We start from the raw sequence: 17,176 nt of genomic DNA on the forward strand, positions 1-17,176 counted from the left end.
TGTTTAGACAAGTCATAAGTTAAATAAAGTAGCTTATTTGCTAAAAATAAGCACATAAGCAAAAAAAATTTACACTGATTATTGCAGTGATTTTAACTGAAGACAAGTAAAATTAGTTAACAATGTATAGCAGTTTCAGCTTGATCAAAAACATAAAATAAAAATGTATTGGATAGGAATAGGGAATTAAAAAGAAGAAGAGAGAGAGCCATCATAGCAGCCCTGTTGCATTGCCATGCAGACGATTTGGGTTTAGAACTGAATTGTGCTCTGCAAGAGAGAAGAGATCAGGCACATCACAATGTTGACAGATGACACATACTTGTAAAGAGAAATTGCTAATCATATTACTCTTAGAAACCAAAATACAGTGCTGCAGTATGTTGACTGTTTGGAGGAAGCTTTAAGCTGGGAAATTACACTTAATCATAGAAGAAAATTTCTCACATATTAGCTACTCTCTTCTCTATGAATTAGATGTTCAGTTAAAAGATCATCCTTCCTTGACAGTGAGGGCAGCTACAAAGCTCATCTGTAAGTGTCTGCAGTGCAAAAACTGAACTTGTAGTTTCTTTCAATGCTACACACAACTGGAAAACTGTTATTGAATTAGTTACATAAAATGCACCTCAGTATCTGCATATGCTGTAAGAAATCATTTTAAAAGGCTGGTTGGCATAGTGGAAATGTAACTCAGAGAAAGTTAAATTAGACATTTTTTCTTGTTCTGTCCTATACACCTACTAGTTCTTCACTAAATATCAGGTGTCCCAGCTAATTCCATAGTCTCTTCTCCTTATGTTTTGAGGAAGAACAAAAGGATAAAAAATATTTTTTTTTAGGATTTAATAAACCTCAAGTTCATTTAAGGGTAAACTCTGGACATGTACCAGGAACAATTTTTTTCCTCATGAAAAATGAAGTTCAATTGGCAGAGCTCTTTGCATCACACATCAGAAATGTGGTTTAACTAGGCCACAACTTTAACAACGCATTTGGAAACTATCCAGCAGCAACGCATCCAGTGCAGGTCACCCTTCCTTTGTAATTCATGCCACCTGCTGGAGGGCTGCCATCAATCAACCTGGTCCCAGCACGATTGTTGGGACCCATTGCCTTTTCCTCATATGAGAGTTATGAAGGGGTTGTCTCCTCAATGTATTGAACATTAAAAGCCCTGACCCCAGTCCCCAACTTCTTTAGAAAATGCCTTCTCCTAATCTATTTCCAATTTCAGTTTATCAGTGAACCAGACCCCACATTGAACCATTACCTGCACTGGGCACCGCCACCAGGAGGCATCACAAATTTGCTTCACTGCCTCCTCAGCACGCCTGCTGGATTCCCAGATTGTTAACACTTCATTCCCTACTAGCGGCTAGATTAACCTCCATTCCCTGCTGGAGAGATGTACAACCTCTTCCTTGAATAACTCGGATACTGAATATGCATTTTATGATAGGTAATCATCAATTTTTCCTGCTCACATAATTTACCACCAGTCAATTTAATTCTCACCTGGCCTTGCCCACTCACTCCCCACATCAGATCCTCCACTGCAGCAGATCAGACCAGTTCACAATTACCCCCAGGAAAAGGACTTTATTCCACCCCTAATACCTTTGTCCTAATCCTTATCTGTAGTCCTTTACTGCATCCCCAAATAGTTTCCTACAATGTACACACTGATCCATTCACATGGCCCCTCCCTGGCCAATGAATGTAAGCCCTGGTCTACACTACGAGTTTAGGTCGAATTTAGCAGAGTTGCATTGATTTAACCCTGCACCCGTGCACATGATGAAACTGTTCTTTTTTTTTTACTTAAAGGGCTCTTAAAATCATTTTCTGTACTCCTCCCCCGACAAGGGGATTAGTGTTGAAATCGACCTTGCTGGGTCGAATTTGGGGTAGTGTGGGGTAGTGTGGTCGCAATTTGATGGTATTGGCCTCTGGGAGCTATCCCAGAGTGCTCCATTGTGACAGCTCTGGACAGCGCTCTCAACTTAGATGCACTGGCCAGGGAGACAGGAAAAGGTCCATGAACTTCTGAATCTCATTTCCTGTTTGGCCAGCATGGCAATCTACAGGTGAGAGCAGGTCTCATCAGCAAAGGTGACCATGACGGAGTCCCAGAATCACAAAGGAGCCCCAGCATGGACCAAATGGGATACGGGATCTGATTGCTATATGGGGAGAGGAATCCATGCTATCAGAACTCCATTCCAAAAGACGAAATGCCCAAACATTTGAAAAAATCTCCAAGGACATGAAGGACAGAGGCTATAAACAGGGACCCACAGCAGTGCCGCGTGAAACTTAAGGAGCTGAGGCAAGTCAACCAACAAACCAGAGAGGCAATTGGCCGCTCTGGGTCAGAGCCCCAGAGAAGCCGCTTCTATGATGAGCTGCATGCCATTCTAGGAGGTGCCCCTACAACTACCCCACCCTTGTACTTTGACTCTGTCAATGGAGTAGCACGCAACAGGGATGCAGGTTTTGGTGACTAGGAAGATGAGGAGGAGGTTGAAGATAGCTCACAGCAAGCAAGCGGAGAAACCGTTTTCCCCAAAAGCCAGGAACAGTTTCTCACCCTGAACCCAGCCGGAGTCAGTACCCCCTGAACCCACCCAAGGCTGCCTCCCAGAGCCGCCATGGGGAGAAGGATCTCTGAGTGTACCTTGTAAATATTATATATGGTTTAAAAGCAAATGTGTTTAATGATTAATTTACCCTGGCATTCACAGCCAGTACAGCTACTGGAAAAATCTGCTAAGGTGTCTGGGGATGGAGTGGAAATCCTCCAGCGACATCTCCGTAAAGCTCTCCTGGATGTACTTCCAAAACCTTTGTAAAAGGTTTCTGGGGAGGGCAGGCTTATTCCGTCCTCCATGGTAGGACACTTTACCACGCCAGGCCAGTAGCACATAGTCTGGATCACTGCATAACACAGCGTATGGTCCCAATGTTTGCTGGCACTCAAACAACATCTGTTCTTTCTCTCTCTGTGTTATCCTCAGGAGAGTGATATCATTCATGGTCATTTAGTTGAAATAGGGTGATTTTATTAAGGAGACATTCAGAGGTGCCCGTTCCTGCTGGTCTGTTTGCCTGCGGCTGAACAGAAATGTTCCCTGCTGTTAGCCATGCAGTGGAGGGAGGGGTGAAGCAATCATCCCAGAGAATTGGGTGTTTGTGGTGGGGAGGGTAGTTAGTTGGGTTTGTGCTGCACGTTAACCTGAAAACCACAGCCCCTCCTTTTAAACTGCCAACCCATTTTAAATGACCAACCCAATGGCTGCTTGGTATGGGAAATGAGGGTGCTGCTGTTTGAAATCATTCCCAAATGTTATGAAGGTTAAAGAAGCCAAAAGACTGTCTTACCATGGCTGCCTGCAAACCGAATTCTGTTGCCCGGCCCTGTGTGAGTGATCTCTTACACCAAATCGGCATACCCTCAACAAGAGGCAAAATGTGACCCTGTACCGAAAGCACATGCTATGTAATGTTAACAGCAAGGTTTACCGTGAAAGAATCTACCCACTGTTCTCCAAAATGTGTCTTTTTAACTACCACTCTCCCTTTTTTTCCCCTCCTCCTGCTGCAAATGTTTCAACGCTCACACTATCTTCTCCTTCCCAGAGGCTAGTGAAGATTAGAAGGCGAAAAAAAACACACTTACGATGAAATGCTCTCTGAGCTCATGCAGTCCTCTCACACTGAAAGAGCCCAGCAGAATGCGTGGAGGCAGATAACGTCAGAGTCCAGGAAAGCACAATATGAATGCAAGGACAGGTGGCAGGCTCAAGACGATAGGTGGCATCAGCTTGGTGATAGAAGTCAAGAGGCAATGCTGAAGCTACTGGGGGAACAAACTGATATGCTCCGGCGTGTGGTTGAGGTTCAGGAAAGGCAGCATGAGCACAGACCACTGCTGTGGGCTTTGTGTAACCAACTGCCCTCCTCCGCAAGTTCCATAGCCTCCTCACCAAGATCCCCAAGAACACGGTGGGGGGACCTCCAGGCACCCAACCACTCCACTCCAGAAGACTGCCTAAGCAACAGAAAGATGGCATTCAATAAGTTTTAAAGTGCAGTGTGCCTTGTCCTTCCCTCCTCCCCCACCCCTCCCAGGCTACCCTGGCAGTTATCCCCCTATTTGTGTGATAAATTAATAAAGAATGCATGAATGTGAAGCAACAATGACTTTATTGCCTCTGCAAGTGATGATCGAAGGTGGGTGGGGAGGGTGGTTAGCTTACAGAGAAGTAGAGTGAACGGGGGGGTTGCAAAGTCAAGCACTTAAAAGTTAGGAAATTGCAGAATTAAGGTTGCCTGAGCCCCTTGTGTGTGTTCAATATGATCTAGTCTTTAATTACGTTATCACACTTTTTTTTAAAATTCAGTGTACAGGATGGACTTGTTCTCAGGAATGAACTGGGACAGTGTAGTGAAGGAGAGGGTTTGTTTAGGACCACTGCTTCATTTGTTGCAGATGGTGAATAGCAAATGAGGCCAGGGATTGCAGAAAGGAAAATGAATACTGCTCTGGTGAACTGGATTCTCGTCCTGCCTCTGCCACAGAGTTCCTGTGTGATGCTAGGTAAATCACTTAAACCACGCCTTTCACAGGTGGTCACTAATTGCGTACTCTTAATTTTCTGAGTGTCCCTCTTGATACCTTGGAGTCTGATTTGCATAAGGCCTGAGCACTCACAGCTATAACTGAGGTCAATTGGAGCAGTGGTTTGAACATATAAAATACTATGTAATCTTAGGTATTCTGAAAACATCAGGTCCTAAGTGTCTCTAATTGGACGGCCAAAATTAGTAGATATTTTTTCCCTTAATCTCTCTGTGGCTCAGTTCTTCCTCTGTAACATGGGGATAATAAAACCCACTCATCTCATGTGCTGTGAAAATAGATTCATTATTGCTTTTAAAGTACTCAGACACTATAATATCCATAGAAAACCCTATGAAGAAATTAATAATTCTATCTTCAGAGCAGGATCTGAATAGTGTATAGTAAATAAGGTATGGGACCACACAATGAACAATTAGAAAACAAAATATTGAATAGCTGCTCATTAAGTGAGCACCGTCCATCCTGTTTATTGAATGAAACAGGTGCATGTAGCTAAAGATTGTATCATAATGCAGATGCACAAGAGTGAGCTGCTCATTAAGTGAGCACCGTCCATCCTGTTTATTGAATGAAACAGGAGCATGTAGCTAAAGACTGTATCATAATGCAGATGCACAAGAGGACTGAATCAAGGTTGAAAAGACATTTCTTTTAACATAGTTTTTTTCTGTGTAATTTCTTAGATTAATAAAAAACTGAAAAGCCAAAAATTCCATTATGTGGTATCATATTGATGATACCCACATGGTTCATCAGCAGGGTTGGAACCTTTAGATCCACTGTAACTGGTAGCAGCAGTAGTGGGGGAGGGGGGGCGGGGGCTAAATAAGATACTCTGCCAGTGCGTTCCACAAATATTTGTTGACAGCAGAGAAACAGTGAGATTCAGGAATTTTGAGTTCCATTCCAAGCTCTGGAGTCGACAGTACTCCGGTGGCCACAGTCTCTTTTGCGAGTTACTCACAGACCTGACCCCTTCTGCCCATCCCCTCCAACCTGTTCCAGTCCTGCCTCTTGGTAAATTTGGCAAAGTTATATGAACTGTTTCCAGCTGCTTAATGGGAAATGCTGGGTAACTTCAATAATAGGCAGTGATACCAGCCCCATCTATAGTCAGCCTGGTCACACTTGATTCCCTTACACACTGGAACCATCAATCTAATTTCCTCCAAATGGGCCCATGCCAGAGCCCTAACTGTACTGTGGACCCAACAGACTAATCTGTTATATTCTAACATTGCTGAGTCTTCCTCTGAATCTCTGTCCTACAGCATGCCTGCACATCTTCAGTAGGAAGCATGCCCACTTTCCCAAATCCAAATTAGTCTATTAGCTTCCATATCCTCCTTTTCTATCTCTGCCCCTACTTTCCTTTCACAATGATTAGAATATTTATTTATATTGCCCTTTAAATATCATGTCTATTGTCTTAGAGAAGGTGCACTATAATCGAAGCAGATACTCCTGTTTAAGCCTGCTTCACTCAAAGACTGGGACTGTTAACTGCAGTGGCTTCCATCACACTATATGCCTCCCACTCACTCTCAACACAGTGGAAGTCATTTCAGTGGCCTTAAGTTAGATTCAAAAGTGTTTGATCTGTAACCTTCTGCTTATGGGAAGGACCAACGCTCCATTGGCTGTTGCTACTACTTCAGTCTTGATCCCATGCAAGTCATGAATTGATGTAATGCCTACCCCTAATGTCTGGGCACTAGGATCCAGGAAATCCACAAATCCATTTTAGTTTGGCAACCCAGCTGCCAGCAGAATATGGAGCCTGTGCTACAGGGTGGTGCTAACTCCCGAACAATCCAGGGGGAAAGAAAACTGCTACAGCATCTGATCTTTGTATAGAGGAGATCTTGAACCCCTATCAAAGGGAAACCTTATGGGTACTCCCAAGTTGCATCCCTCCTCCTCCACCACAGGTCAGTGATTTCAGGCCCTAGGGAACTTCCTGCCTTTCCCTCAACTCTTCCTTTCTGCCATGGTCCTGTGGGGGCAAGAGCTCAACCAGGGTATTAACCATGCTGCCCCTTCAGGGCCCACTCATCCACCCCCCGACCAACAAGAAACATCCCACAACTTCCATCCTCCTCTATCACCCCCACAGGGGAAAAGCTCTGGCTCCTATTGTGTACCAACGACCCAGCCCTGGGCAACTACTTTTGGCACAACTGCTGCCACGCATCCTTCCTGCTGCTGCAATCCTGCGGGTGATTTCCACTGTTCTTGCTGGGACCCTGGGACTCTTGCTGCTAACTAACAGAGGGTTTCACAGGGATCTCCTGGGTCAGATATATGCATAATATTTCACTGGGGTGGGGGGCATGTGAGGTCTTTCTACCAAGAGCCAGTAGCCCACTGATCATAATAATTATGACAAGATGTTTGCATGGGAAACATATTAAGAGATGCGTAAAATATTAGGTTCCAAAACAGATGAAGTAAAACTTGTCACCTGAGTTGAGACAAGCCTCAGGGCTAACTCAACCAGCACATAGAACCATGAACACCTGTCTAGTGTCTAGGCCAGGTGCAGGCTGAGGATTTACAAAGACAAAGAACTCCAAGATAAACCTCTGAAGAGGAGACCTCCTGGGATAAGAAACTATGGTCTGTAACAGCAACTACAACAAAAAAGAGAGGGGACAAGATTTTATCTTTCACCCAAGAGGCAAGCTGGCAGTATGACTTGTCTCATGAATGGCGGATCACAGCAAAATGCTGAAAGGACTTAGGGTAAGCATTGCTCTACAAGACACGAAAATATCTGGTAAATAACTCTAGGTTCTAGAATGCACATTATTATTTTATATGTAACCATTTGTTTCCAATACTACTACTTGCTATCATTTAAATCTCTACACTTTGTTAAATAAACTTTTACTTGTTTTCACAATAAACATATCTAAGTATTGTTTGTTAACATAAGCGGTTATCTGAGGTGAAACCGGTAAGCTGGAGTGTATTGTTTCTTTGGAAGCACTGGTTCTGTGAATGCTGTGAGTGCCCAGTGGAACAGGCGCTGGACACTCCAGGGAGACTGAAGCATGCCTAGTGCTAACCTGTAGAGAAACAGCAGAGCCTGCATAGGCCTAAAGAGGAATGCTTGTGTTATCAGTGGAGGAGGGGAGCTGACCCCCATCAGGGACAGGCAAGACTTCTTCATGCTAAGAGCAGGTAGTAGTGAGTTGTTTCACAACGCTGGGTACCTCCAGGAAGCATTACAGATCCCACTGCTGACCCTGAGGCTCATGGGGACCTCCCACCTTGCAGGGCGTAGTGGGGTACCCTGACAGTAAATAACCACAGCAGGCTTTTCTGCTGCCTGTCACTTTACAGCAACTCCACATCCCGCACCAGGTGCAGAATAGTGCTCCTGTGTAGAAGGAAAGGCTTATAAGCTTTCCCCTTGGTTGTGAGGGTATATATTATGTTGCACTCTTCTATCCAACCAATCAGGCACAGTATTGTCTTCTGACCTTCTCAAAGTGAGGGGGGGGGTAATCCTTACAGGGGCCATAGTTCTTATTTCACTACTGGCCCAGATAAAACCCCTCCCTGACCTCTGAGGCTAGGGGTGGGGGGCTGGAAGGAATGCAACATTGTTCCAAAACTAGTACAGCTGCTCAGGGTCTCTCTCTCAACAAGAAAATATATGGACCTAATTTTCAGGTGTGTTGTGCACTCACAGCTCTTAGTGAAGTCAATGGGAGTTACGGCTTTCAGCAACTCTGATAATCAGACTTATGCTAACCCCTACCCACACAACCTTGAAATCTATCTTTTGACAGAAACACTCTTCATTTGTTGATATCCATAAAAACACTAAAACGACATGTGCTCTGCTTCAGAGATGTTACTCTTTCCAAACTCAAGACGACATTGTCCTTTTGGCAAGTACTACTTGCTTCACCCACTTGCTGGCCAAGTCTTCCCAACTGTGACAGTGACAAATAAGTTATGTACACATGCTAAAAATATTTTAGAAAATAGTTGCTACTGTTACAAGAGTTTTTGTGAGAAGTTTCAGGGAGTTAATAGCCCAATTGGACTGGTTGGTACTGGTAGTGACTCAGAACTCTTATGGCAAAGATAAATGAAAGCATGAAGATACAATATACATCTGTAAGATCTGTCGGCGATAGGAAATATCCTGCACAATGATGTGAGGATGAACATCTCCATGATAAATCTCTTCTAGCATCTTACAAACAGCACTTGAAAAAAAATTACCCACTATACATCAGCCTCAGGACTAAAACCTACTAAAAGTATAAAAAAAGTAAGTAGCTAGTACAATTCTGGGCACTAATACTACATTTCCCAGCTTTCCCAATAACATAAATGAATAAAACAATTGTGTCGTGTATAATTATAACATACTGTTAGTGGTTTATTTACTTTTTAAAAAGATATAACTTGGTAATACTCTTGCCTTTGTTATACTTTCTTTACTTTCTTGATTTTACTTTCATCCTCCTCCCTCTTTTATTCTTTTTGATCAGAGTACATGGTATATATTTTCCTGCATTGCTTTCAGCATATTTTCTTTTCTCTTTCCTTCCATAACCTTATACCTCTTCATCTTTCTTTCCTTTCATCCAAGGCAACCACAGAGCAATGAACAGTAGGAAAGGCAAGAAATAGATGGGGAAATATGTTGCCCCAGTGGTTGTATCACATCTGAAATCACTTTCTAAGCTCTGTGGGATAGGATTCAAATTCATCTGTATCATGTGACATCAAACACGGTTTTAGGGACTGCTTAATAAAAACATAGCTTTCTGCACTGTAACGTTTGTCCTTTGTGAAGAAAAACAAACAGTGAAAGAATAACTCCTTGATTGGAAGTTAAAACAAATGTATATTTTTATTTTAATATGTAGTCACAATTATAGAACTATCACTATGCACATGCACCAATACACTTTCAAGTGCTGAGAGAAGGCTAGTGCCTAACAGAGATAATGAATTTAAATAAAATAAATAAATAAATAAAATGAATTGATATATTAGGTGAAAAATGCCCTGTGGCTATATCAGGAAAGGATGGGAAGAGTAATTTGAACAAGGAAATGGGTTGCTGACCAGCTCATGAAGGGCATTCTGCATAGGGTAGCCAATATTAGAATGCTGTGAGGGAGCAGATCAATTAAGCATTCAAGGCTGTTATCACTGGATAAGAAATTGGAGCCAGACTGACAGGGAGGGGCAAGGTAATGCACAATCCTGAAGGTAAGGACAAGAAGTTTGAACTTGATACAATGGTGAAAAGGGACCTAGTGGAGGGATTCAAATGTTTGTCTATGCTAATAAATAAAGTTAGCAGCAGCTGACAATGGATGTTAGTAACAGGTGCACCTGAATTACATCTGAAATAGTTAATCTAAAAGGACATGCAGAACCAAACTGTGCTCAGCACCATTTCAAAAATCATGGTTGAGCAAGGTACTGAACCCTTTTGTCCTGTCTACATTTGTAGATAAATCACTTTTTATTATAGTGATAGACTCAAGGAGCTCAACTCAAGGTTGTACCAACATGGGGAACATCTATTTAATGATAGCAGAGAAACGTATAACATGATCCAATGGCTGGACATTGAAACTAAACAAGTTCAGACTGGAGATAATGTATACATTTTTAACAACGAGAGTAATTAACCATTGAATCAATTTGCCAAGGATCATGGCTAGGGCCCTACCAAATTCACAACCATGAAAAATGTGTCACGTACCATGAAATCTTATCTCCCCCATTGAGACCTGTATAGTATAGTGTAAAAGCACACAAAAGACCAGATTTCATGGGTGAGACCGGTGTTTCTCAAATTGGGGGTCCTGACCCAAAAAGGAGTTGCAGGGGGGAGTTGCAAGATTATTTTAGAGTGGTCACGGTATTGCCACCCTCACTTTTGTGCTGTCTTCAGAGCTGGTAGGTTAGAGAGTGGTGGCTGTTGGCCGGGCACCAAGCTCTGAGGGCAGCGCTCCACCAGCAGCGACGCAGAAGTAAGTGTGGCAATACCATACCATGCCACCTTTACTTCTGCACTGCTGCCTTCAGAGCTGGGTGGCCAGAGAGTGGTAGCTGCTGACTGAGGGCCCAGATCTGCATACCATGCCACCTTTACTTCTGCACGGCTGCTGGCGGCAGTTCTGCCTTCAGAGCTGAGCTCTCGGCCAGCAGCCGCCTCTCTTCAGCTGCTAGAGTGACCAGATGTGCCGATAAAATCAGGACTGTCCCAATATTTAACCCCTTGTGACACGTCCTTATCCATGTACGATTGGAACCCCATTTGTCCCGCTATTCAGGTAAGGAGGGGAATGGGAGGGAAGCGCCAATTCCGTGGGTGCTCTGGGGCTGGAGCACCCACAGAGAAAAATTAGCAAGTGCCCCACATGCAGTGGCAGCCAAGCTCCCCATTCCTCACCTCCTTTTCCAGCCACATCCCCGCTCCACAGCATTGCACGTTCAGGAGAGGAAGCAGAGAAGAGGCAGGACAGGGACTTGGGGGAAGGGGATGGAATGGGAGCAGGACGAGGGCGGTGCACGTGCGGAAAGAGGCAGGGGAGTGGGCAAGCACCCACCAGGCAGAGGGGAAGTCAGTGCTGTAGAAGGCGAGTGGCAGGTGGGAGGGGTGAAGAGGCAAGCGGCAAGCCAGCGGCAGGTGGGGGGGGTTGAAAAGGTGAGTGGCGGGCCAGGAACAGGCAGGGGGTGTGAGAAGGCAAGCGGTGGGTGGGGGACTGAGGAGGTTTGCAGCAAGTCAGCAGCGGGCCAGGGGATGAGCAAGGGTGCAGTGGGAGGGGGCAGAGCGGAGTAAACTGTGGGCAGGGCTGATGGCAGCCCAATGTGTCCCAATATTTTACCGTTGTGATCTCTCACCCTATCAGCTGCCCACCTATGGAGGCAGTGCCGTCACTAGCAGCAGCGCAGAAGTAAAGGTAGCACTACTATGACCCCTCGCACACACAACTGCTTTTTGGATCAAGACCTCTACAATTACACCACCATGAAATTTCTGATTTAAATAGCTGAAATAATGAAATTTATGATTTTTTAAATTCTATGATCGTGAAATTGATCTAAATGGAATTCGGTAGGGCCCTAACCACGGCAGATTCTTCTTCACTGACAATTTATGAATCAAAATTAGATGTTTTCCCAAAAAATATGCTGTAGGAATTATTTTGGGCAAGTTCTATGGCCTGTGTTATACAGGATGTGGTCAGACTAGATTATCACAGTGGTCCCTTCTGGCAGATAGCCCCCTAACCTGAAGCAAATACTCACCAGCAACTACACATCATACAACAAAAACACTAACCCAGGAACCTACCCTTGCAATAAAGCCCAGTGCCAACTCTGTCCACATATCTATTCAAGTGATACCATCATAGGACCTAATCACATCAGCCACGCCATCGGGGCACATTCACCTGCACATCTACCAATGTGATATATGCCATCATGCGCCAGCAATGCCTCTCTGCCATGTACATTGGCCAAACCGGACAGTCTCTACGCAAAAGAATAAATGGACACATCTGACATCAGGAATCATAACATTCAAAAACCAGAAGAACACTTCAGCCTCTCTAAATCACTCATGACAGACGTTAAGGTGGCAATTTTGCAACAGAAAAGCTTCAAAAACAGACTCCAAGGAGAAGCTGCTCAACTTGAATTAATATGCAAACTAGATACCATTAACTGAGGTTTGAACAGAGATTGGGAATGGCTCGGTAATTACACTAATTGAATCTATTTCCCTATGTTAAAGTATCCTCACACTTTCGCGTCAGCTGTCCGAAATGGGCCATCTTGACTATCACTTCAAAAGTTTTTCTCCCCTGCTGATAATAGTTTCTCTTAATTAATTAGCCTCTGACAGTTGGCATGGGTACTTCCACCTTTTCATGTTCTTTGTATGTAAAAATATCTTCTTACTGCATGTTCCATTCTATGTATCCGATGAAGTGGACTGTAGCCCATGAAAGCTTATGCTCAAATAAATTTGTTAGTCTCTAAGGTGCCACAAGTACTCCTGTTCTTTTTGCTGATACAGACTAACACGGCTGCTACTCTGAAACCTATGAACCTATGAGCATTGATTCAGCAGCACCAAATCATAGCACATGCTGTCTATAGTGGGTTTGTTGTGGAGAGCAGACTGCCTAATAAGATCAGATTGATGTAAGAGGATGATTTAAGCAGGGTTTTTAATAAGAACTGACAGGAGACCAGGTGGATGCTGAGACCAGAGAGCACGAGATTTCAGAAATCACAATGGAAGGTGATTAGGATGTAGACAAAAGTTTTGGTTGCACGAGATGAAAGCAAGGGAGGCATCTTTGAAATACTACGGAGAAAGAAGCTTCAGGATGTTAATACACAATTGTAATTAACAATTAAAATCAACAAGGTTCAGAAAATAGTATTAAGTGTTGTGAAAACTATTTACCACATTGCATATGTGCATCAAGGCATGAAACATAATGCTACATAGAGCAGTACAAATGTATAAATTTGTGGAAAAGGAATTAATTGTTAGGTGAACTATAACTTTTGCATGTACTGGCTTCTGTGCATGTAACTTTTTAGCTATAAGATTACTATTTTCTCTTTTGGCCCTGTAAGTTAACATGCCACCATAGTGAAGGATGCCACACATTATATTCACTGTGTATGTTGTGGAAGCACTGGGCACGGCTCCATAGTTCAGGAAGCCTTATAAAATGGCCTTAAAATGAGACACAAAGTTATGTTTTTCCTGTACATGCATGTGGTCTTTCTGTGGGAAAATTTCATACAATCTTAAATAAATCATTGTGTAAAAACTATGTAGCTTCTGACTGATTTCCTTTTATAAATTTTTAACATGAAGTGTCTGACATTGGGCTGTGACTGAAATTTGTCTGTGGCAGTCAGTATTTAGTTGAATGATATCTGTTAAAAATTTGCTCATCTATAAAAACATTGGTAGAGAGGGTAATCGTTAGTAGATCTTGTGCAACAGATAAGATTTTTTTAATATAAATATATATAGGATAAAATCTTTTCCCATCATATGCATAAAATATTCTCCACTGGATAATTTTCTTTCAGTAATGACACCTTTCTGTGAGATTATAACACAAAAGAGAATGTTTTATGCATGTACTGCACCATTATCACACACCACTTATTCATTATAAGCAGAGCTGCTAGCACTTCTAGTTAAGGTAGCTGCACACTTAACAATATAAAACCCTGTTTTCAGTTGCTTATAACTGCTGAAGTTTTAACTGCTTGAGCTGAAATGTAAATGCCACATTTGCCTCAGTCTACATTTTTTGGGACGAAATGTGACTTCAAATGGTTCAATTATTTCTGATACATGGTTAGGAAAAATAAACTATCCCTTTTCGGTTTTTTTGTTGTTGTTTTTTTTTTTTATTAAACAACTGTTCTGTTGACAAGCTAGTTTCTCCATGCTATAATTTTTCTCATCATGGAATAAGGGATTATACATTCTAATTCTATCGTATGAGACAATATAGTCATGTAATGGTTAAGAAAAGTTCTGTAAATGAGTTCCAATAGTTCATGGATTAGAGACCCAAACTTATGGGGTTCCAGGGGCTTCTGTATAGATTATTTAGGTTAATCTTTCTATTTACCCAATGGGACTCAGTACTCAGTGTAGAAGATATTATCAGAGATGATTATTTTTGCAGTTCTCAAATTGTGGATTTGTGTCTCCAGAGATAACATGCTTGTTGACATAAAAAATGTTTTAAATAAATAAATAATATATAGAGGTGAGAAATAACAGACCTCAACCCTTTTGTCCCTCTGCAAATTTGTGTACACAGAGTCAATCCCTTACCTCTTTCTAAAAGTGCAAAGTTTCAAAAAGTTTAATGAGTAGAACACTGTTGGGGGCAGAATAGATCTGGACAAGGAGAAGTCCAGAGATACATGTGAGAAGAGAAAGACAGGTAGTAGAAACAAAAGTGAAACTGTTTGAGCAGTATATTCCAGAAGTCTTGAGGTCTTTCTGAGTGTAGCCTTCATTGATTGACATCTACCATACCATTCTCTCACTACAAAGGGAAAACCTATGCCGTAAAAGAGACCCAGATTGGGAATATTTTAATGAAGTTCCTCTACCTGTGGGTAAGACAGGCATGCATGCAAAATGCAAACAGTACAACAAAGAAATGCAAGGCCTGGTTGCCTAAATGAAACAACATCATGAGAAGTGTTTCTTCTCAGGAGGAAGCTGCGTTGAAGATGATCAAAGGAACATGTCTGAACATGCAGAATCTTCAGGTTGGTAAACTTTTTTATTTCATACTTCTTTCTTAAGGACTGCCTGTCTTCCTTCTGGACTATTCCTGAATTCTCAGGTTTGGGCAAAAAATATAGTGGTTACACTATAGTACTATCATTATAGATGCAGTTGTGATAAAAAATACATAGCTGAAATAGGCAGATCTTCCTTTTACAATTTCACCTTTAAAGTAGTACTGAGTGTACTGGTCTACAATTTGAGAAGTTGTCTGCTTCAGAGATAAAATGTGATATTTATTATGTATTTTGATGTGCTGAATTCAAATATGACAATTAAAACAACTGATTGGCTACTGTTTCTAAGATATTTAAGTTTTTACATTTTATGTCTATGTATATTGTGTAGATAGTAGAGTTTTAATAATAAATTGTAAACCTGTCTTTTCATGTGTTTATGGTTGCTTTCCATGATAATATTTCACCTGTCCTGTTTATGTAACACTTCAAAAATCAGCAAAAGGGTTATATAAATAAAATTGATTAGGAAACAAAAGGCAAAAAACTATTCTGTACATAGTTTAGTCCTATTCAGTGTCTACTCGGCGCTTCTTGGCTTGTCTCTTGTATTCATTAAATGGAGCATCTCTTGTCACTGTCCAGCAATAGTCTGCAAGCATTAATGGGCTCCATTTGCCCTGATAGCCTGCCAGAAGATTCCACTGCTGTATTCTGGAGCCCAACAGCTCTGCTTTACTCTTGGGTAGTTCCAAATCCCTGACAAGGTCATTCAGTTCACCTTGTGTTATGAGGTGTGGTTCAGAGGAGGAGGATGGGAGAAAATGTGGGTCCTGTGACATTGATGGTTCAGGACCAGAAGTTTCATCCTCTTCCTCGTCTGACTCAAGTGAGAATGATTCTGGTGCATCAGGAACCGGCAGTCCTTCTCCGTGGGGTACTGGGCGTATAGCTGATGGAATGTTTGGATAATGCACAGTCCACTTTTTCTTCTTTGACGCACCTTTCCCAACTGGCGGCACCATGCAGAAGTAACAACTGCTGGTATGATCTGTTGGCTCTCTCCAAATCATTGGCACTGCAAAAGGCATAGATTTCCTTTTCCTGTTCAACCACTGGCAAAGATTTGTTGCGCAAGTGTTGGGCCCACCTCTTGTCCTGATCTCCAATTTTGCAGCCAAAATAAAGGTGATAGGCTCTCTTAACCATAGTGGTTATACTGCGCTTTTGTGATGCAAAAGTCACTTCACCACAAACATAGCAGAAGTTATCTGCACTGTTCACGCAAGTGCGGGGCATCTCTGCTCACTTTGGCTAAACAGAAATGTGTTCCTTTGCAAAATCAAACACTGACAAATAAGAGAGCACGACACTGTATGATTTCCAGAGCTGATATTGGGCAATTTGTTCAGCAGAGTGATGTAAGCTTTATTATGATTGCATCATCCATGACTTCTAGGAATAACATGATGCAATTCATATCATGTATGTTGCAATACCAGCTTCAGATTGCATCATTCACTGTTTTGCCTAAAAAGCAAGTACTGTCCAAACCCAGTCATAGATTTATTCCTAGATCCAGTCAAAGATGTATTTTAGTTATTTCTGGTTTAAATTGAGATCCTTTCCCTTTATAACTCACTTATCCTCCGCCATTCCCAAGTCAAGGGTCGTATATACTGACCCAATAGCATATCTTGAAAACTAGAGCCAATCAACAACTTTAAGCATCATTTTCGTTCTCAGTGACCCAGAATTAGTAAAGTTGGACTACATTTATTTCAGAAGCATTTTGGCTGTAGAGCAGTGGTGTCAGTGAATGCAGTGAGTAATAATAAATGAGCAGTACGGTAATAATAATTAAACAACTGCATTGACTTATTTCATTTAGGGGAATCCATTCTCAACATACAGGATTCTGAAGACTATCCACCTTCAAGATCACCATCATCTATAGTTTCAGAGTTATCTGCCAATGATAGTGTTTCTGTCACATCATGTATGTCACATAGCCACGGTATATCACCTGTAGCAAAAAGAAAAACAAATCTCCATCATCCAGAAACAACCATAAATAAAAGTTTGTAATAAGAACCAGCAGATTACAAAAGGAGGTAATTGATGAAAAAATTGCCCAGTTTGTTTATGCAACAAACTGTCCTTTCTGTATGATTGAGAACCCACACGTCATTAACATCGTTCAATCGCTAAGACCAGGACACAGTCCAA

General features: G+C 42.1%; 1 protein-coding gene across 5 annotated transcripts in view; it reads right to left on the reverse strand.

Annotated features, from left to right (window-relative positions):
- Window positions 1-17,176, reverse strand: part of KIAA0825 (KIAA0825 ortholog) — a 392,242-nt gene that overhangs the window by 368,040 nt on the left and 7,026 nt on the right. For 2 of the 5 annotated variants that reach the window (XM_050943863.1, XM_050943866.1), the window contains exon 2: window positions 16,860-16,973. The exons of the other annotated variants lie outside the window; for them this stretch is intronic. The gene's annotated coding sequence lies outside the window, so the exon portion shown is untranslated. The remainder of the gene's footprint in view (window positions 1-16,859; window positions 16,974-17,176) is intronic. 5 annotated transcript variants of the gene reach the window in all.

The sequence above is a fragment of the Gopherus flavomarginatus genome, chromosome 3 (genome assembly GCF_025201925.1).
Source record: "Gopherus flavomarginatus isolate rGopFla2 chromosome 3, rGopFla2.mat.asm, whole genome shotgun sequence".
Lineage (NCBI taxonomy): Eukaryota > Metazoa > Chordata > Testudines > Testudinidae > Gopherus > Gopherus flavomarginatus.